At 40.2% G+C, this 22,422-nt stretch overlaps 2 long non-coding RNA genes across 3 annotated transcripts in view; one reads left to right on the top strand and one right to left on the bottom strand.

Moving 5' to 3' along the window:
• LOC118171320 overlaps nt 1-2,804 on the bottom strand; it is a 31,455-nt gene extending 28,651 nt beyond the window's left edge. For both annotated transcript variants that reach the window (XR_004753156.1, XR_004753157.1), the window contains exon 1: nt 2,719-2,804. This is a non-coding gene — a long non-coding RNA (uncharacterized LOC118171320). The remainder of the gene's footprint in view (nt 1-2,718) is intronic.
• A 6,953-nt stretch (nt 2,805-9,757) lies between these two features.
• The window catches only part of LOC118171547, a 322,937-nt gene continuing 310,272 nt past the window's right edge, over nt 9,758-22,422 (top strand). Inside the window, exon 1 of the long non-coding RNA XR_004753256.1 lies at nt 9,758-9,871. This is a non-coding gene — a long non-coding RNA (uncharacterized LOC118171547). The remainder of the gene's footprint in view (nt 9,872-22,422) is intronic.

Genomic DNA, 22,422 nt, shown 5'->3' with positions numbered 1-22,422 from the left:
ACACAGAAGCCTTAAGTCATTCACATTTCAAGTTCAATTATTACATTACACATGTTCTGGCTCGAACTTCCAAATTCCTCAAATACATGATCATCCATTGGTACCCTCTCTTTAGGGGCCTTAACAAGCATCAAGTGAAGAACTTTACCCTGCAATAACTCATGGTACTTTTAACACTAAACCACTTTTATAGTTGGAGATACAGAATGAACTAGTACGTGTTAATCACTCATATAAGACTGAAATCACATTGGAGGACCTGGATATCTGGTAGTTCTCCAAAAGAGTAAGTTAAAAGTAGAAACATGTATCATTAATAACATCAAATGCCTAAGGCCCCACTCAGGGCCTGTGAGAATTTCAAAGTATTTTTCTTCAGACTTGCACACAAGAGGTTAAACAATGCCCTAGGCACTTCCTTTTCAAGGATATGAGATCCTTTCTATGAAAAGTTAACTCCCATGAATGTCTTTTCTATTACATAGAACTAAATCAGAAAAGCTGAACTCCTCACTCAGGTTATACACTGGTAGATTTGTGGTCTGAAAACAAGGGATTCAGAACCTCCAATCCCATTAGGGATAAGCAGTTATGCACTTATACCCGATAGTTTCAAGATGAGTTTAAGCTATCATAGCATACGTTAGAGTAAGACGACACTTTCTTTAATTGAGGCAACTGTTTTAAGACTGACTAAATGCAGCTAAATGAAGATGCACCAAACATTTTTTCTTTAAGACATGCTAGACAGCCCTTTCTGAAGAATATATTTACAAACCAAGACACCCCCTTAGAACAGGTCATACCAAAACCACTCAAGTTGCATTTACATTGATGTTTCAATAGCAATGAATTTTCTGTCTGGATCTACAATTTATGTTTTCTTTCTTTTTCCTCCCCCCCGCCCCTCTCCCAGACCTGTGTGGAGCCAGGAGTTGGACTTGATGATCCTTGTGGGTCCCTTCCAACTAGGGATGTTCTATGATTCTATGAAAATAGGAGGAAGTTGTGGTTGTGGGCAAAGTGGTAGTGGGTAGATTAAATAAAAACCTTCTGTCTGTTGGATTTCAACAGCTTTGAGGAAACATTATGGATGATGCATAAGCCTGTTTAGTTCTTCTCATGGGATCCCTTTCCTCCCCACCATAGTGACATTTAGAGAAACAAAATAAAAATACACTTACTATTTTGCACACAACACATTAGTTTTTGCTCCCTGGAGTCTAATGCTCTTGTCCCTTATTGACAGGTTTTTCATTCAATTCTTTTAGGTGCAAATGAGGCACCGCAGTCTGCCAATAGATACAGAAATACCATCAAATTATGCAATCCTATATCACTTAAGACAAACAAAATTGCTGCAAAATTCCAGTTGAGTCATGCAAGTTATAGTAGTAGGGGCCTAACTAGTCTCTAATTGCAAAAGCTCTTGATTATTTCCTCAACTGTGCCATGGCTGGATGCTGACTTTGATTACAAGAGGGTAAGTGAGAAGGAAATGAATTTACACAGAAGTAACAATTATACCAAATAGAAGCATTTATTGAAGAGATACTGAAGGAGGGATCTTCAGCTCATGCTTAACAATGCTAAATTGCCACTGAGAAGTAACAATTTAGAGTACGTGTTTAACAAGATGAGATTCTTCTGTATTTCCTTTTAAAGGAATGGGGAAAAGGAAAAGCTTTTCATAGAAGGTTTGCTCTGAACCCTTCCTGCTCCCCACTCTTTTCTTCCAGGCAGAATGCTGCACAGGGCAGATGCATGTTCTACCAGCTAGAAAACACCAGAGATGAGCTCCACAAACAATGCAAGTCTTAAAGTCAGGCAGTAGCCCCCAGCCACGCAGCGTACTGCTCGCTGCATGCTAAGTATTGCTGTCAGTAAGAAGTCTCCAGACAATCCTTCCCATTCCCCACTTAAGGAAGACTTAAATATGCGGATAGGTTTTTAGATGCAAGTCATGGTTAAGATGGGTCAGTTACTCCTTACGACATTAGTTTACTATAAGTAGTATTGAATTACAAGTAGAAAAGCACCATGTAAGGCAGATCTGAGTAAGAAACTTGACCTTAACCAAACAGAATAGATGTAGATGGATGTAGATTCTATAGAATCATCCACATACTGTTTTCCCTTGCTTATTTGTGACTCCAAAGAGCTGCTATTCTTCACTCAAAAATATAAATAAATCTAAAACATACAGAACAGTTGATATTGCCAGAGCAACTTTAACTTCTGAGCTGCAGGGAATACCAGTACCTGGCTTTATCATCTGACTTCATGTTGAATAACTACTAACAAAACCACAGTTTTAAACACATACATAATTTGATAGTTAAGCCATAACCAGCAATATAACAGCAAAAATATACAACAGTTCATTTAATTTAGAAGCCTAGCTATTTTTTTGTGTTGCAAGATTATCATATATTAAAAATATATAGAGAAAAAAACAAAACAGTTCTTTAACAACGAGCCTTAATCTTCCCGACTTTTATTTATTCCAATGTTGCAGAAGGCGAGAAGAAGCTCATTTACCTTTACTGAGAGCTGGTATTATTTTTGAGAAGCCTCTCTAATAGCTGTAACTTCCCTAATGAGAAGAAACACTCGGTAACTTCTGCTAAGAACTTTTAATTACCTTTGTAAGAGTATTTTTCAATATTTTAACGTAGCTGTAGAAGAATAAGTAAACCACGTAGGAGCTTGCATTACCTTTGAGAAACCTCTCGGCGCGGTTGCAGCTTCCCGAAGCCTGTCTCGGAGCTCCCCCCGGCCCAGGCCCCGGCCCAGGCCCAGCCCCTCACGGGGCGCTCGGCGCCCACCACGTGCTCTACGAGTTGAGCGCGGTGCTCCTCGCGAGGAGCTCGGTGGTGTCTCCTGCTGGCTGTCGCCGTTTCTAGCGGTCGGTGTTGGGGGGTTCTGCTGCTGCTGAGGTAAGTGCTGGGGCTGTGCCAGTGCTGGGGTACTGCAGAAGGCTGCTCTGTCTGGGCCTTCGTCTAGGTCGCCCCAGCGGCAGCCTCCTCGTACCTCAAGGGAGCCACCATTTTGTGCGGGGGTCCTGTGCTTTTATTAGCTGCAGTTATCGAGGAGAGGGCTCAGATTTACAGTTTTGGAGGGGTTATGGCTGGGGAGGAGGTGGTAATAGAGGAGACAGCACTATAAAACAGTATTTAATTTAAGGTACCTTCTGAGCTACCCCAAAGAGCTGTGTGACCAAAGGTTGGGCCAAGATGCAGAGTAGTCACGTTCTACAGTCACACATGGCTTTTTCCGAGGTAGGTTTTTTTTTTTTTTTTTTTTTTTTTTTTCCTCTGCTGCTGAGGTGAGTTCCAATGTTCTTTGTTTTGGAGATGGAATGGGGTTTAATTAATGTTATTTACTGTACCTTGAGTTTCTGTATTGCGGGCAACGTAACAAGGAGTGGTGGCTGAAACACTATAATGTAAGGGCATTTTAGTTAGTAATTTCTGACTCTTACCTTTTCCTGTTACGGTATTTGAGGCTTTTCCAATTTTAGTGGGTAGCATAGTGTAATTCTTCACATCTAGCTCTGTAAAATGTTGTCATAATGTAGAAGTAACTATTTCTTTTCCCCACACAAAAAGTTACAGTGATTACAAGCTTCTGTTTCTTTTAGTTTTTTTTTTTTTGTTTTTTTTTTTTTTCAGGTTTAGGCCTTTAGGTTGTACTTGGATCAGAATTTCTAAGCTTCTCTTGGTATATGAAGAACTGCAGGTAACAGTGCTGTAGTTATCTGGCTAAAGGCGTCTGGAACTTGCAGTGCATTTTAGCCAGCCTCTTCTGTGAAAGGAGGTGTGCCAAAGGGAAGAAATAAAACGTTAAATTAATAATAATTTAAATCAAACTAGTAACAGGAATGTTTTTCCTTAGCAGTATATTTAGCCTCTTTGTGTGGATTAGAGTCTTCTGAGGTGCCTTTATTAAATGTAGGTTGACTAACTGCAGTTGCTGCCACATGATTTGAATACATTTCAGTGTGTAATTCAAATTAGAGCACTTATATTTTTCCACTTACTGTTGTGTAACTTTTCTGCTTTTCTTCTATCCAGTTACACACTATAAAGCATATCTATAATTCTATTGTACCGACTAGTTAGATGGTCTACACATCTAATTCTTGGTCTTGCAAACTACTGAGCATGCTAGATTTAATAAACCATGCATTTTGTTTTACTTGTTTACCCACTATAGCTACATATGCATATGAGTAGTCTGCTAAACTGAAATCAGATTACTAGGTAATCCATGTGTAAACACACCTCTTCAAAAAGCAGTAGATTTTGTTTGCTACTATTAATTTGTGAACGAGTTACTCAACACTTTTGATCAGATTAGCTAAGTAATTTTAATATCGTTGTTAATACCAAATGATGTAGTTTTGCTATGGTGAGCAATATGTTTTAAATGAATGTTTGGGAGTTCTTTACTCCCTCTGCACTAAAACATATAGCAATCATATCCAGACTTACGCATCTTTTTATCTTCTAGTTCATGGGTGTTCTGCTTGTAAAATTGATGTGGTTTCCGCAGTTCAGCTGTATGTTTCTGGCAAGTTATAATTTTTGCAGTGACAAAACTTGAAAACAACAATGTGTGCTCAGTAATGTTAGCCACATAAGTATTCAAAATACACAAATGATCCAAAACATAATAGAAACGGGGTGAAGGGGGTTGGAGGGGAAAGTCTATTCTTTCTCTGTGTATTACATTTTCACATGTCTGTAATAAGGAGGGCAAAAACCAAGTGTGCAGCAGATATGTTATCTTAAATTAAATTGTAGATGATTCTCTTTTTTGAATTAGCGAATTACTATAGAACGTGTGCATGCCTGCCAGGTGCCTGAAATGCTTGTTTAGTGCCTAGCAAAGATGATTTTCTACCTTATTATAACTACATTTGTGTAACTTCAGGAACTCAATCCTTTTCATAAATATCAGTTAATATCTTAAAATCCTTTAAGTGGTGGATGGGTTACCTCCCTTTGAAAACCGTACTTGTGTTGATTTTGAAGTCCTAGGCATCTAGAGAGTCCTAATGCTGCAGAAGGTATTGAAAACTATTTGATTCTATTGGATGGAGCAGAATTGTCTTAAGTTTTGACCTATTCTGTTGTTAAGCCTGTGAGCAGTGTCTGTTATATGATGTAGCAGTAATGGTGTGAAAAATGAATATTAAAGCTGCATGCAAATAGATGAAACTTTTTTTTTTTTTTAAAAAAAAAAGGAGGGGCAAAGGCAGTTTTATTGTTGCTCTTCTCCAGATTATAATGAATATTTTCAGTTTAATATTTAAAGGGAAAAATGAATTGGGGAAAAAAAAAGTTTAACACATCTGTTGCATATCTATGGTATGAGTGAAGGAATTCAGCAAAATATGAGGGGATTTCCTTTTATAATGTCATGTTAGTAGTTCACTCAGATGTGAGAATTAATGGCAACTCAGCTGCAGTCTTAATGGCCTAATCATTAATTTGTATGGGAGTTACTCTAATAATAATTAGAGAACTCATTTGTTTTAATGGGGGAGTGAGGGAGGGGAGCAGTGAGCATGTTTGCAAAATAATAATCCAATTAATATGCATTAAGTAGAATTTTTCAGGGTTTTGCTTGGTACTAGTGGCTGCTGCTGTCATTTGGACATGGTATTTCATTGCTTCAGGTGGCAGATAGCTAGCAGCTACAGCCTAGTCAGCCTGGATTCTGCTAGGATTACCTGTAAGGTTGTCAGTGTAATTTGAGGCTGGGCATACATTCTGTGGAGATGCTGCTCTTTCTAACCTTATGATTCAGTATAAACAAGTGCTTTGCAAGCTTGCCTTGGTTTACTTAGGCATCTGTATTGATGGATCTCTGTAACCTGTTCCCATTCTTAGGGAAAGCTCTTCTATTGAAACAAGAAATTAAATGAATGTTTTTCTAAAATTGCCTTGTGAACAAGTTACAGTTGCAAGAGCTGCTGCAGTGAGTGCAGAAAGAGCTAAGCTGTCGTACGTTTAGTTGCTGATGTTTTCACATGGCTCCTCAAGGAGGGGGAGGTTTGGTGTATGTTGTGTTTTATAATAGGTAACCAACTGTGGAGTTCTCATGTAGTCCATACCTTAATAGGAAATTATCTTTTTTCAGGTCTGGACGTATCTTAGAAGATAGTTGTTTGCAGCAGTCAGTCCGCCATGACCAGGAGGTGTTCACTGAATGCCTCCATCTTCACTCAGGATGCCTTTAGACAAGAAGTCACAGCTTTGTTCAGTGGACATGTGGCAGTTGTGAGGAGGAAGGTAACTGAAAGTTGTTTAACTTTTCTACTAGGACTACTACACTTCTGGAGAAACGTACATGAGTGAAGAGGCTCATCTGCATCAATGCCATGTGTGCTTTATTAGGCTGAGCAAAGATGTAAGATCCTGCTTAGCTAGAAAAGGTAAGTATAGTATTTTTCTTGTCATTTGGTTCATTAAGAGCCTTTGAGGACTTGACGCAACTTCTGGAAAATGAGTTTACTTTCACCCTTGTCTACATGCTGACTCTTTGGAGAGGAAAAAACAAACACCTGTTTCCTTCCTTTAGCAGAAATATGCCTCTTTCAAAGCTGGTTTAGTGAAGATATCAAATTTAATGCAGAATTAATATACAAGGCTTCATGGAGTATGTTATGCCAGCATTCAGAATAGGTGGTGGGTACTATGGCTGTTACCCTTCTTTGGTTTGTATCTGGCCAAAGTCTGTACAAAAGCAGCACGACCTCAACTGATCTACTTTTCTTTTATCCTTTGCAGTTATGAGCAGCTTTGGTTCTGCTAGCGCCTTCTTCACTCCTGACATCTTCCTAGTCATATCACATACTGCTTCCTTCTACCTGTGAGGCAGCTGAGTGCCCTAGTGTCCTGTCATCTACCAGCAGTTCTACTGTAAAGTACCCAGGGTAGCCCTCAAAGTGCTTTTGAGGAACCTTGGAGATAATGCAGAAGCAACATGTGCTTTTGTAGTGATATGTAATTTATGCAATAGAATCCCAAGTCCTGGAAGCTGATCACTCTTGCTCAATTATGTACCTCTGTAGCTTGATTTCTGAAGCTGTCTGCTGAAGGCAGGATCTGATCTACAATAACATTAGGATTCAGCTGCCGATTTCTCAGTTGAGTCTGAATTTCTGACAGGATCATACACCTGGATGCAGAAATGTAAGGCCTTTGAGGCTTATTTGACTATGGTAGTAACTCAGGTACATCACTAAATCTTTATCCATTGGTTTGTCAGCATCTGGTGTAACTGGCCTAGTAGCATATGTAATTCTTCATTAGGTCTGTACTCATGCAGATCATGTGTTTCTATTTTTGGCACAATGCACTGTTCACTGGGGACTTAAAAGGTTAAGCTAGTGTTGATATCTTTCCAATACCAGGTACTCTTTAACTGTTTCTTCAGGCCATATTAACAACACATGGGAATTGTTTTGCTCTTGATCAGTTGATTAGTTTTGATCTGAATACTTTATATTAAAATGATTATAGATCATGCTAGTATCATTTCTTTTTCCTTCTGTTAGATAAATGATCTCATGGTAGTCCTTATGCCCAGTTTAGTTAAAAAAAAAAACCTACCACCTCTTTTGTTTCTTTTTGGATCTGGTGCAACACCTTGAATTGTACTGGTCTGGGATCTGCCTCTTCTAGAAACTAATTATTTTCTGAGGAAACATTAAGTCATTTCATGTAACCTTTGGTTTGGTTACTAGAGCTCTTGGACCCATACATGCGTTGGGAGTGAGCTGAAAGCTGCGTGCAACAATTCTCGGTCACTTTTTTCCTCACTCTGGGTTTGCCATTCTCCCTTACATGCAAAGCCTTTTTTTTTTTTTTTTTTTTTTTTTTCAGGGTTGAAACTGGCATTTCTTCTGATAACATTTTATAGATAATAATAAATCTGCTGGTCTTAAGCAGAGAGTTCTAGTCCAAACAGCTCTCCTCTGCCTCAGTCCAGACAAAAAGGTTAGAGTAGAGGGCGAATATAGTAGTTGGTTACATGTGGGAATGTGGAAGTGGGATGGTGGTGGTGGGGAATTGGCAAATCCACTGCGTTACTAATTCATTCCTTCTGTCCCTTGCCATCTGGGTATGAAGGATGCAGAATAGGAAAAAGGTTTGGAGAGGTTTGCAAAGGTTAAGATTTTGATTTGTATGGGACTTGCTGGTCAGAATCGATGGACCTCTAATGTTTTGGTGAGCATATTACTATGACTAAATTCTACAGTTAGATAGTTGTGGTTATAAACCTGCTAGAAGTACTGGTGGGAGTATCAGACGTGCAAAGGCTTTGATTAAACAAGACTGAAACTGATTCTAGTGTCTGATTCTGTCCTTATCTTCTCTGGGCTGGAAAGGTCTGTTTTTTGGTAAGGCTTTCAAGCTTTGTTTAATTTTAAGGAGTTCCAAAGCACTTTCAGATTGCAAGTCTGATCTATCTTCCCTGAGACAGTGGCCGGAGTACTGAGTCACCTGCTTGTTCTTTTCATCAAATTGTCATATAACTGGCCAAAGTTTATAGAATCATAGAATATCTTGAGTTGAAAGGAACCCATAAGGATTGAGTCCAACTCCTGGCTCCACACAGATCTACCCAAAAATTCAGACCATGTGACTAAGAGCACAGTCCAATCGTTTCTTAAACTCCGACAGCCTTGGTGCAGTGACTGCTTCCCTGGGGAGCCTGTTCCAGTGCACGACCACCCACTCAGTGAAGAACCTCTTCCTGATACCCAGCCTGAACCTCCCCTGTCACAGCTTGACTCCATCCCCTTGGGTCTTATCGCTGGTCACTACAGAGAACAGATCCATGCCTGCCCCTCCGCTCCCCCTCGTGAGGAAGCTGTAGACTGTGATGAGGCCTCCCCTCAGCCTCCTCTTCTCCAGGCTAACAGGCCCAGTGACCTCAGCCATTCCTCATACGTATTCCCCTCCAGACCCTTCACCATCTTTGTCGCCCTCCTCTGGGCGCTCTCCAACAGTTTCATGTCCATTTTGTACTGTGGTGCCCAGAACTGCACACAGTACTTGAGGTGAGGCTGCACCAGTGCAGAGTAGAGCAGGACGATCACTTCCTACGATGGACTAGCAATGCTGTGCTTGATGCACCCCAGGGTACAGTTGGCCCTCCTGACTGCCAGGGCACACTGCTGGCTCATATTCAACTTGCTGTCAGCCATAACCCCCAGATCCCTCTCTGCAGGGCTGCTCTCTAGCGTCTCATATCCCCAGTCTGTACGTATAGTCAAGGTTGCCCCTTCCAAGGTGCAGGACCTGGCACTTGCTCTTGTTAAATTTCATGTGGTAAATTTCATGTGCCCAGCTGTCTAGTCTGTCCAGATCTCTCTGCTAGGCCTTTCCACCCTCAACAGAGTCAACAGCTCCTCTCAGTATAATATCATCAGCAAAATTAATAAAAACACCTTCTAGTGCTACATCCAAAGCATTTATGAAAATATTGAAAAGCACTGGCCCTAAAATGGAGCCCTGGGGAACCCCACTGGTGACTGGTTGCCAGCCTGATGTGGACCCCATGTACCATAACCCTTTGAGTTCTACCCATCAGCCAATTGTTCACCTATTGTATTATGTTTTTATCTAGATCAGTTTTGATCATTTTATCTAGAAGTTTTGATTATTTTTCTTAGTTCTTGAGGTGATGCCACACCATAACATCTTGTCACAAAGTAATGGCTTCATCAAATACAGAACAGCTGGGTGTCAATCTTTAAGGTCTTCTGGAGTCTCAGACAAGTGTCCCATCTGGCCAGCGTCACAAAGATGAAAGGATATTGTTATTTCAGAGAAAGGCCTTTACTTGACAGGTAAGTTGTAATACTGTACCTTATGGCAAAGAAGGATTTCTTGTGTGTTCTAGAAGTATTGATATTGGCAGATGTTTATCTGCAGAACAATTGACAAAACATCTTTCTACAGGAGAAATACTTGCTTACATGCAAGGCCAATATGTTCATTTACCCTTGGAGGAAAATAAGGAACCAACCTCTTAGACGCAGAGCTATTTTTGTCTTCCTCTGAACAGTGCTTATCATGCGTTATGCATGTTTTTTAAAAAACAGTGTCAGCAGACACAGCCAGCCATTAACCTTAAGTACTTCCTATTTAAAGCTTGCACCTGTAGTCAGCTCATTCAGTTGTGAGGGACAGAGGCCTTAAGTCACCTGCTGATGGCCTGCTCTTGAAATGGCATGTCAGTGTTTTATATCCTGCTCTATTTGGAACAGTATGGCTGCACACATCTGGAATCTATTTTGGTCAGGGCCTTCCTGTTCATGATGCTGCAGTGAGTTTTTGCAGATCAACTATTTCCAAAAATGAGGATAGGAGAAGAGGACTTGTGTGTGAAGGACTAGATTGAGCCATACGAGTTAGGAATAGATTTGCAGGTCTCAAGCCAAGTGCTCTTGGCAGAGAGGGGATGGTGCTCTTAATTAATGTGGTATGTTTGCCACTGCTACCCCAGTATTTCCAGATGATGGAAATACCTTCATAGCATAACTGTTTCTTCCAACAACAGGGTCTGTGTTGTGGCTTTCTGGCCTGCTATGTAAAGCTAGTAGACTAATGGAGCTGGATTCCTACTGATTATAGGTGAGAAATGAAACCGCTAGTGCAGTACTGCTTGAATATTTATAAAGTGGTCAAGTTGTGTTCATAACTATTTAGAAAGATGTGTCTAGAGGTGGATAGCAACATCACAGCTCAGTATCAGTCAGTAGGAGAGGTCAGTGGCACAGATGAAAGGGTGAGCAGTTACAATTCTATGTAAGCCTTTGCCTAATGTTTGAAAATGCTGGTAGGTTCAATTACAGTGGGCTATTCACTTGTTTCCCAGCATTGTTTTACCTTGTGCTAACTACATTCACGGTCTAGACAGACAAGATGTTTAATAGTCCTGGCAGAATGTAAGCATTTCCTGCCAGCAGATGTTGCATAGCTTCAAGTCAATCCATATTGGTCTTTTTTGTCTGGTCCAGCACCAGAGCTGGTATCTGCTAGCAGGAATGAACAGCTTATCGTTTTGTGGGAACTGTTATTTACTGCTTCCCTTCTACTTTAAAGAAAGTGTGCTCTTGTAAATTTTAGGGGGAGGGAACTCATTTTATGATTTAGAGGTGTTTGGTGTGTTTTTGGTATTACACATTTTGTTTGGTGCAGTTTTTGGCATATGAGCAGTGTATGTAGCCAACTTGTTTGATGGCACACTAAATTTTGCATCTACTGGGAGCATCTACTCAATGTTTAACAGAGATCTGTTTGTACAGAAATGTCTTTCTCTAAACAGCTCGTATAAATAATTCAAAAAGGGATGAAATTGGTTTGTCCTTGCAGATACTGTATCTATGCTTGTAAAATATGAACGAGCCTTTAATCTGCTTGAGAATAGGTATTTCAATAAATTCATTGCACTAGATTTTCAGCCAGTATAACATGAAAGTCCTATCAACTTGGATCAGATCTCCTCATCTTTGCTTAATCTACTTAAAGCTGTCTAGACTTCATTTTCAGGAGAAGCTCCTTCTGAAGTGGGCCACTTCAGAGGTACTGATAGCTTGTTTCCAAGGTAATAGGCTTTGAGTCTTTGCTTTATGAAGCGGATGTTACTTTATTTCCATGCACTAGCTGCCTTCACTTCTAGGATTACTTTGAAGTCAATGCATGTATGTTGTGGGGTGTCAAAAACTTAGGGCATCCAGCGTGAAGAAACAGCTAGTAGTCTTGTGGTCCTCTGACTTGTCTGTGTAGGAATTTCTTGCTTCTTGCTGAGGCCCTTCCAGATAGATGGGATGCAGCTACGCTATGCTCTGACGAAAGGTTAGCAGGAAGAATGTCATCTCAAATTGCGTCAAAAATATCTTGTCTGATGTTTATTACATTGCTGTTGTTAAGTGAGTGAACATACACTGGAAATTGGGTCCTTTGTTGCTATTTAGCATCTCCTACATGTTTAAAAATACCTGGCAGAATGTGGTAGTAGTATCTGCTTATGACTCGTCCACAACCGGATATTTCTTTGGGGAGCTGTATTCCAAATGTTAATGTTCTGATTTGTGTTTTGCCTTTGCCACTGGAAGATTTTTGTAGACCTATGTGGCTACACCATTCCTAATTCATCTTGTGATTTGTAGAAACATGGTACTCAAACATGCATACATGAATTCATCCTGGATGAATTAAATAAGCATTTTCCCTGTTCCTGGAAAGTGGTGGTAACTATTTTCAGGACAGGAAAAGTTTTTTTGTCTTGTGGTATTGGTTTTGCTGAACTGGCTGCAACCCTGCTGATCACAGGTAATACAGCCTTTGCCTGGTGGGAACCTCTTGCTTGGATTCTCTGTGGTGCCTAAACCATTTAATGAGGGGTACAGGTTGATGTTGGTTCTCTACAGATGTTTATACATAACATGAACACTGAGTGTGGTTATTGGTTGTTCCAGTATTGCACCTTTCCCTGAAGCTGAGAATTTCACATTTGGAATTGTTGTTGGTGAATGACTTAGAACTTCCCCAACTCTTCAGTGCAGCAGTTGGAGTACCTGTTTCATACATTCCCTTCTTCCCCAGTAAAAGTGCATACAATTTATATCAATTGTTCTTAAATAACGTGAAGCTGACAAACTTGCTGAATGATACAAATGTAAGCTGACAAGAGCCAATTAAAGCAATTGTGTGATTAGAAATGCATCTGTTATTGTCACCAGTAATTGTGTCCCTGAAACTGCTTGTATAACTAGGTTTAATTGCATGTATTGAAATAAAAAGGCTGACTATTGCTTATTTTGTGGTACAAATTTATTGCATTTTCAAAGCTTTGACATCCGTGTTCCAAAAACTTAAAAGGGATATTAGTAAGAGTTCACCTGATGACTTGCAGCCTTTTATTGTTGTCATCCATTGTGTAAAGCCAGAAGAGTAAATGCAGTCTCTCTAGGTCTTTGGAGGAATTTAAAATGTGCATTTGAACGTGCACAGGAAAGAAAAGATGCAACTGAGAAAGACACCTTTGTATGTCAGGCACTCATTTGGAGTTCATGATACTGGTTTTTGAATGGATTTGCACTTTCTCCTGTGTAAAATGATTTAAACTTTGCTGTAAATACATGGATCCAGTTCTCTTTTCCTTAGCTGTGGCTTGATAGGAGCTGGAAACAGCTGCGACTAACATGCTACTGAGTTTTAGACTGACAAATGATCAGGGCAGATGGTAACTTGAGCACTTGGAGCTGCCAGATTCTAACCTGTTGGTTCAGAGCATGGGCAAACTACAACTTTATAGAGGCCTAACACTGTCAAACTTGAAAGGTTTTTATAGGGCTGAAAAACAAACATACATGACAGCTTGATAATTTCCAGTCCCCACTAAAGAGCAGATTGGTATAAAAGCTTTTTGACTGAACAATTGTTTAAAATTTTGACAAATCAGTATTTTTCCCATTGAGCAAATAAGCTTTCTGCATGGATTGAAGAAAAGCCCAAAGTCTAATGCAGTCTTGTGGGAAGTTTCACCCAAAATGACATTGGAAAGGGACAAGTGATTGAATAAATAGGATCTTAAACATGGAAAATGTTGAGTAGCTTTGCCTATTAGTGCTGAGAGTTTTGGCACGATAATCAATCTAGCATAGGAAACCTTATGTGGCAAGACTTGGATGCCCACCTCTTGCTGTCAAATGTGATTTGCAAGTCAGCTTGCTTTGCATATGACTTGGATACTGCGGTCACCTGCCTTGTCAAGATTCCTCAGTGTGTGTATTGCATCTGCTGAGTCCAAAGGGAGTTTCTTAAAGACTAAGCAACAAGTGAGACTTATATATCATCTTCCTCCTTGTATAAGGTTCCTGCAACAGCAGAGGTTCACGTAGATGAGATCACTAAACATCTGTAGCTGAGCCCTGAAAAAGCACCAACTGTACAGCCGTACACATAACATGTGGATTGCAGAAATACACCAGAGAGACCTAGCTGTGGTTCAGACAATGCCTGTGTGGCTAGAAGAAAGTTAAGGGTTAATTTGGAGCTGCCTGCAGAGTAGGAGCTTGGGGATTTATGGGGGTTGTTCTGGAAGTGGACTTCAAAGAATGCATGAGAGAAATGGTGGCTGTTGAAATGGGGCTGGTGGTGGTGACCTAGGACTAAGTTTAACATAGCAGAGGGACACTGAGACTGGAGTTGAAGCTTGTTTGTTTTTGGTGATATTTCTTACTTGCTTTTACTGTAGGATTAGAAGGGGTGCAGCTAATTATAAGATTAGTGCAGGTATGAGGGCTTAGGTGGAAGATGTGAGTCTGAGCCTTGTCTGAGTCTGACCCTCTGCTGTTTCAAATCCTGGTGTTCTTTGTGAGGCAGGGCCCCCCGAGTATTCCATAGTGACTTTGATATGGAAAGTTCTGGCCTGGGGCATGCCTTCTCATGTTTTAGTATCAGGTCAATTTACACAGGAAAACCAAATATAAGCCACAGGGTGAAATAGTTTCTAGCTATTAAATCATGCATTACTGCATTTTATTTCTGATACTGTATTTTTATTTATCTTCAATTTGCAGTTTATTCTGTGGGTATGTTTATACATTGTCATGAAAGTTATTGTGCTCAAAGATCTATGTGCAAAGCAGAATTTAAATGGTTTGCTTACTAAGATCAAAGTCCAAAGAAAAATTCAGGTTATTAGATTTCTTGGTATAGAGTTCTGTCTGCATATTCTTACATGCTTATCCTTCTGTTGCTAAAGGCGCAGACCAGAAACTATTCCACCTAACAGCCTTTTTAGCATTAAATAAGGTAAACTTTCATAAGACAGTAAAATAAAGGAGACTTTTCTAATGTTTTAAATTCTTGTCATCAAGGTTCAGTCCTTTCTGTAGCTCACTTGTTGACTGCTTTGTCCCTGGAATTTTGAAAGTTTATAGTGTAAGTGTGGCAAACAGCCCCAAACAGTATTTTGCAGGCTTCAAGGATTCAAGGAAATCTATCTAGTCTATGTAGTCATGAAAAACAATGACTATTGTGTAGTGCTTTACAGGTCTGAAGTTCTCTTACAGTTGCTTGATACACAGCTTTGTGTGCATCTCACTACCAAGTAGCTGCCAGGATCCAGCTCTTGGCTACTGAATTGTCAGAGCATTTGTCAAGTCTGGGGCTGAGTTTATCTATTGGTGAACTGCAGCAACCGGGAAGAAATGGAACCCTCACATGATATAGAGTGGAAAGTTAACCTAAGACTTACCTGTCCCAGAGCTGGGTAGCCAGTGGTGCCTCAGCCCCCCCACTTCTTACTGCCACAGTAGAATGAGATGCTTGGTGAGTTGCATGCTAGGTCTGAGGGGGGAAAGTGGAAGACAACCATTGGAGAGCTCTGTTGTTAAAATGGCTGCAGAGGAGACTCCAGAAGGGATGAGTTGTCTTGGCTCGCAGATGTGTTTCATTTGACTTCATGCAAGTCACTGGGTTTCTGTCTCATGTCTTCCATCTTACAAGGTTTCCAGGGCAGTAATCAATGCTTACAGTGGGACTGATCTTCTGTGGGCAGTGTAGTGGATCAAGGAGAGGCTACTGTTATGGCTTGTGTTTTTGGGAAGAAATTGTGCGCATTGCATCCCCTTCATTTCCTTTTGTTGCTGTGTATTGTGTACAACAGCTTAAGCAATACTTTGATGCAGCAGTGTTGTGAGATGACTAGTTGATGTTACAGCACGGGGTTTAATTTCATGTTGTGTTGTGTAGCTTGTACTTGTTTACATTCTAGGATTGCTTGGAATGGCACGTCAGCATTTGGGTTTGTATACTGTTCAGTGGTGTATAGAGTTCAAGATGCAAAGAATCTAGGGATCAAATTGGTTCAGACTTGCTTAGTGGGGACTTGTGATACTGGCAGGCTTATTATCAAGAGGTTCTATTGTCAGAGAACATACCTTTGCTTAGTTCCTGTTTCTGATCACAGCGCATGCACTGTTTCCTCAGAGCAAATGAAGGTAACTGCTGGAGAGTGCAAGGAGTATATTCTTTGTAGCTTCTCTGAAGTCTTTGGCAGCATTCTTCTAGTGCAGGTGGGAAGCTTTAGCAGAGGCAGTTCAATAGCTTAGAATACTAAGAACTAACAGGCTGTTCCTGAAATTGCTGTTAAGGACTGAAAACTGAATGCAAATCTCATACCTAGCATTGTCCAGTGAACTGATAAAATTAGCTAGATTTGTGAGAGGTGTGAAATTTTAAAAATGTTTCCTGTAATCTGTAATATAAATGTATAAGTTTTTGTTTTGTGGTTACAAATTGTTATAGAAAGTCTTACTCCTTTCCTTTCTGTCATGGGCATTTTCCATGACAAAATGGCAAATACAATCAAAATATCAATTTTCGTATTAAGTTGTACACTGAGAGCTGCTCTAACTAAAAATCATTCAGTTGTCTGTAGTTGTCACTTTAGCCATTTGGAATACATGTCAGTGAAGTCTATTTTGGCTCTGGCTTCTGTAACCCCTGATGGGAAGAATGGATGTGTTTGTGGGTTAGAGGAATAAAAAGTCAGAAATACTTGGCTTCTCGGTTTCATGTTGGGAGTATACTTCAAGTAAGATATGGTTGCTCTCTGAAACACATACAGCTCTCTGGTTAAATCTGTTCAATGCCTGGCACGTGCAATGAACACGTGGCGTAGAATCAGTGATGCAGCTAACTGGGCAGCACTCATCCCAGCTCAGAGGACATTAGTGCCTTGTGTTGGCTGGGAAGAGATCTGCTGATGGGAAGCTGGAGGTTGCTGCAGTGGGGCATCAAGATTGGGACCTGTAAGGGGAAGGTTATGCCGACACCATTACTATAACTCAGGCCATGTTGCCTTGAGTAGTTGGGGGTACAAACTCTAGTCAGTCTGTGACGGACCCCCTTTATGGCCTTTGCCCTTTGCTGTCTTGCAGTATGAGTCCTTTTTTTTTGAGTGTATTAAGGCCGATGGGAGCTGGCATAGCTAATAGCGAGATCCCATTCAGGACTCTTACCTAAAACAGTTAAATGAGCTCCTGAAGATGGCTCCATGCCGAAAGAATTCTGCAACTTGTGTTTGCAGAAATGTTTTTGCTGCCTTTACAAACTTCTGCTCGTCCTGTGCTGGCAGCAGCTGTATGTGTGTTGCTGGCAGGCTTATTTGCTGGTGTGAGGTGTGAGAGGTGCTCCTGGTATGGGTGAGAGAAGAACATCAAGCCATGCTGTGTCACCTTGGTTTCTGCCAACATGTATGATACCAATGATACCGTGATGCTTAACAAGCAAAGCATTGCATCTACAGTACTACCCAGCTGCTTGAACACAAGGACAGTGCTTTCCAGCTCTAAGGAGGGAGATGAAGAGAATAGCCATTCAGGGAATAGTGGGCAGCTTCTCTTTCCCTTGGGGTAGATCTGCAGCTGCTCTTAGTGTCCTAGTTCCACTGAAGATAGTGACCTATACCTTTAAACAAAGATGGAAAGCTTTTCACCAACCATAACTAAGATATGCTTGACTAGAGTCACTCAAGCTCCACCTAAAAGATAGAAAATAATATAAATTGGCTTAAGAGAAAGGGGACGTTAGGGAAGATGCCATTGTCAGGGGAGATACCATCACAAGAACCTCCTGACTTCTGGGATCAGTTGACGGGCTGAGCCTCTCTTCCCTCTGCCTCCCATTGGGATGATTTTGGGTAAGATTTGAACACTTGATTATACTGTGTGTCTCTGCAGAAACTTAGAAATCTCTATAGAGTCTTTGTGCCTTTTAATGCGTTAATAGCCAGGAATCCTCATTGAAATTAAAAGATCAGACCTGTGGGTTAATGCTGCCCCTCCCCCATCATTTAGATGTGTTGAGGTTGCAGATTAGCTGGTTCTCTGAAGACAAGCTAGCGTCTGAGAACTTAACTCTTAACCAGCTTTAGAAATGTACTGCATAGCCTTGGGAGTTTGCTTCACCTGAGCTTGCAATGAGATACTCTGCTGCAAACAAGTATGGGTTGTATGAATGGCCATGGTGTTACAAGAGTGCTAGAACTTGGGCTAATATTTGTCAGCAATCAAAATGAATTCCTTCTAGGTCTGGTGGTTTTGTGGATTTGTTGTTAGACAAATGCAAAGCTTTTAACTCCTGATGCTTTTCAGATTCTCCCATTTCGGCTGAGAGTGAGATTTCTCCTAGGCTTAATGATGGATGAATTCATTTCACTTTCAAGTAGCTTGGTTTCAAAACCAGAATGTTCAAAAGTCTCGAGCTCTTGTTCTTGCAAATCCAGGTTGGTCTTATCAGAGGATAAACCATAATGATTAGTATTGGAGTATGTTGGATGTAATTATTTATTAAAGCAGCCTAAATTGAGTTAGTCTAAGAAAGTATCTGTTCAATGCAGTCTTAACCTCTGATCACTACTTCAGTGTGAGTGAAAAAAATAAGTTCAATTAATTTAATTAATCTCCTTAGACTTAAGGGAGTTTATTTTGTAGATTCTTTGGAGAGGTAACCAGAGAAACTGGTTCTGAAAGAAAGCTGCCACAAAACGGGAGCAAGAAGTTGGGCTTAGCTCTTAGATGACAGAAAAGCTTAGCCTTTGTATTAGTTCAAGGAAAAGGTTGAAGGTTTGGTTAGACGGTATTTTATCTGAATTGGTTCTCTCAACCTAGCTATAAATCAAGGCATGAGTAGTGTACTAGTGAGTATAAAATACTGAGATATAAATCAAGACTTGAACACTACCTGTGAGTATAAAACACTTGATGTATAAGTCAAGGCTCAAACTGTCTATATGAAAAGCTTGGAGAGACAAATGGTAGTGCTTGAACACAGGCTGTTTGGAATATAAGCCACTAGGTTTATGTGTCTCATTGCTACATTAGTTCTTGAACACGTGTACATCATAGTTGCCAACTCAAAGTGAAATACTCCTGTCTCATACCTGCCTGCTGAGATGGGAAACAATCCAGAAATTATTTCCTGCATGCAGTCTCCTTATAAATGAATTTCTCAGTGTGTACTTTGCATGAAAGAAAAAGAATGTTCTTTTGATACCAGGGCAGCTTGTATATTTTGGTGTCAAATACGATGAGCATATTTCTTGTTTAAACATGTATTACATTTTTAAAGGAAAGGATCTGCTTTTCATTTACTTTCAAGTTGACAAATTTAGCCTATGAATTTCTACAGATTGTTCATCAGTGAACTCAGTATTTGTGACGTAGCTTATAAAGAAAATGCTTGGCTCTGTCAATGGGGTTGGAAATATGCACTGTCAGAAATGAAGCTCTTCAGTTCCTCCTGGGTGTATGATGTGTCCTCAGATGTGAAAACTTAAGTAACAGCTTTTAGAATGAGGTGTCCAAATACTCTGCTGCAGTGAGGTGAACGCTGGACTTGTATTTCACTACAGGAGGAAGCACCTTTCAGTGAGCAATTGAACTTAGAGGCAATTAATCAAGATGGCTGTTTAGATTAATTTGAGTACTATGGGAAGAACTTATCTGAAGAGGCCTGAGTAAGTGAATGTTGAAGCCTCAGCAGGAGGATGGAAGGGAAAATTCTTGAAGGGTTAAAAGATCACTATCCAGATTGGTGGTAATCTAGAATCTCCAGGGTGATATTCTCTTGGTCACCACTGAGATGCAGACAATGGACTTCTTCATAAAAGGAGTAGAGTTCCTGTAGTTAAAGGAATGGATTGCTCTGTTTTGAAAAGGACAGCTACGGAAGTGCTTGTCTTCTTGCACTTTTCTCAGAGGTACAGTTTTAAAAGCAGTAGTATGTCAACTGCTGTTACAAACCTGAGAAAAAGAAGTTCTGAAATAAGAAAGTACACTACTTATTTGTAGATTGCTCAGAGCTGGAACTTCTGTGGTATTTTTGGAAATGTAGTTAGTCTGCCAGGATCTGGCTTATTTTATGTTGTGAAATAGACTGCTACTGTGGCCATTGCTAAAGCAGATGTTTTTTTGATTTTTTTTCAGGTTCACTGCAAGTAAATGAATTGTCACTGTTTTCAGCAAGTATGGTGTCATTCATGTTTCTGCTTTGGTTTCAGGCTTAGAATATTACAAAATTACATAGAGTATCTGAACTCCACTGCTAGGTTAGTTCAATTCCTGTAGACAAAATTTAGTCTTCCCCTAGGAGCACCTGATGGCTCACCTGCTGACATCCTTATGATGGCACACATTTTCCTAGTTCTGGGTTTTACTTGCCTTGTCGGCATGTTACCTGAAAATTAGTTGAAGTTCATGCATACGAATTAACAGCCATCTCTAAACCTAAGTGCAGGTTTTTCCTGTTTGAATATCTCAATCAACTCTTCTTTATTCCCATTGGACTTACAGCATCCAAATTTGAGTCAGCTGGCTAAGCCTATGCTGATGTCGTCTTGTATACATAGACTCATGTGAGTTCGTGCTGTATAGGTTAATTCAGATTAGCCCAACTGTTCCAGCCGTTGGTGTTCATTACTAGGAAAATCTCATTTAGCTAGCACAGAATAGTTCTATTAGTGCAACTATTCAAGCATGAAATAACCCCCCAGCCCCACTTAAAAATGCAGTGGTAAAAAGACCTTCATCAGTTTTTGTTTTCAATGTAGCTTTAAGTATGCAAAGGCATCACTAGCTTTATCAACCTTATCCCTCCTCATTTCGTGGTTATTCTTAGTTATGTAGTGAAGCAGGACTCCTGATAATGTTGTCTAAATACTTCCAGGAGCTGGGATAGGATAATAATTGCATTTTGCTTTTTATTCAACTGTTCAGATGAAGTGTAGGTCTTACTGAGAACCTAGATCCTAAATCCAAAGCCCCTGTTTTATTTGGAGTCCTTAAATGTCCATCATGGAACTACCAATGCATGGTTTAGATGCTTTGTACGTGCAAGTCAAATAAGCTGCAACAGTTTTTCATGAAATGGCTTCTAACATACTGTTCATTATCACTTGTGAAAATGTATCAGAAAATGAGTTGGCTGAATCTTCCACTATTTTTTTGGGGGGGGAGGGGGATATTTGAAATGTCCAGTAAAAGATTAAACATCTTGTATTGCTGTAGCTAGGTGAAATGTGTCAAGCTGCTCTAGGTTCAGGGGGTATATCAACCTTACATGATACAACCTGTAAAGATAGATGTGTGGCTGTCCCTGGAAGTTACAAAGCTGCAACTGGAGTGCTACTTTGTCATTTTTAGCATGCAGTTGGGGCTGTCTTGGCTATCTTTTTGCAAACACTGCTGAGAATGGTTTTGAAATATGAACATGTGAGGGGGCAACATCTGACCTTCATGCATTGCTTGTCTTTAGGGGGCTATAAAACAGCAAAGAGTGCATCTGAACAACACTGCCCTCCTTTTATTCCTCAGGTCTCATGTAAACTTCCGAGTTACTCTCTTGAGCTTTCTGCTGCTGCAGGATACATTAAAAAAAAAAGAAGTGGGTTCCTGGTCCCATCATCCCCTACCCAGAAGGCATATCCTGTCGGACAGGGAGCTGGTATTTTTTTATGGTAGCTTTCTTCCTTAGTGAAGAAGACCAGCTTTTGCGTTGCCAACAACCTGCACAAAGCTTAGCTAACTGCTCCAGGAAGGCGTAGGATTTTTAGATAAGGAGCACTTGCAGGATTTAGGTCTCATTGTACTTGGATGGCATGATCTAAATATTCTGCTTCTATTGTTCAGCTTTTTAACTCTGCTAAAAATGCATGCTGTGTTAAGTAACTATGATTTTTTATGCCTTTCCTTTTCCTAAGCTAAAAATGGACTGATTGTCCAAACTTTGCAAATAAAGTTCACGTATACTTCATGACAAGTTTCATCTGTGCATGTAGTGTATGTCTTCAAGTAAAAGCTTGAGCCATATGCATGTAACCAAGGGCAAAACTTTGTCTTTGGGGACTTGTCCTTTGCAGTTAGGAATTGAACCTTTGTGTATGTGTATGCAGGAGAACAGTGAACTTCTTTTGCTGCCAGTACCGGAAGATGGAAAACTGCAGAGTCTAAGGTTAGAAGCTGAAATAAAGCCAGATTTTTTGCAACACAATGCAAATGGTGCATAATTTCCAGTAAGAGCTGTTGCCTTTAGAGTGCTGAGGCAAATAGAAATTGGCTATCTGAGATTAGCGTTTTGATGCTTCTGTTAATACAGTCTGACCTGCAAGGAAGGGAAATAAAGTGTGCATCCAGTATTGGATTTGTTCTGCTCAAAATCCCATGGAATCTACTTTGCATCTGCAAAGTAATCATTCTTAAAAATAAAGCTTACTATTGCAAAAGAACTTTGGCCAAACTCAAAAAAAGATTAAAAATATTAAAAATGAACGTTACCATGTATTTGGTTTATGCTGCAAGTGCTCACTTTGGCTTTTGGATACAAC

The sequence above is a fragment of the Oxyura jamaicensis genome, chromosome 9 (assembly GCF_011077185.1).
Source record: "Oxyura jamaicensis isolate SHBP4307 breed ruddy duck chromosome 9, BPBGC_Ojam_1.0, whole genome shotgun sequence".
Lineage (NCBI taxonomy): Eukaryota > Metazoa > Chordata > Aves > Anseriformes > Anatidae > Oxyura > Oxyura jamaicensis.
Note: the sequence above shows the minus strand (reverse complement) of the source record. Positions and strands in the feature narration are given on the sequence as shown.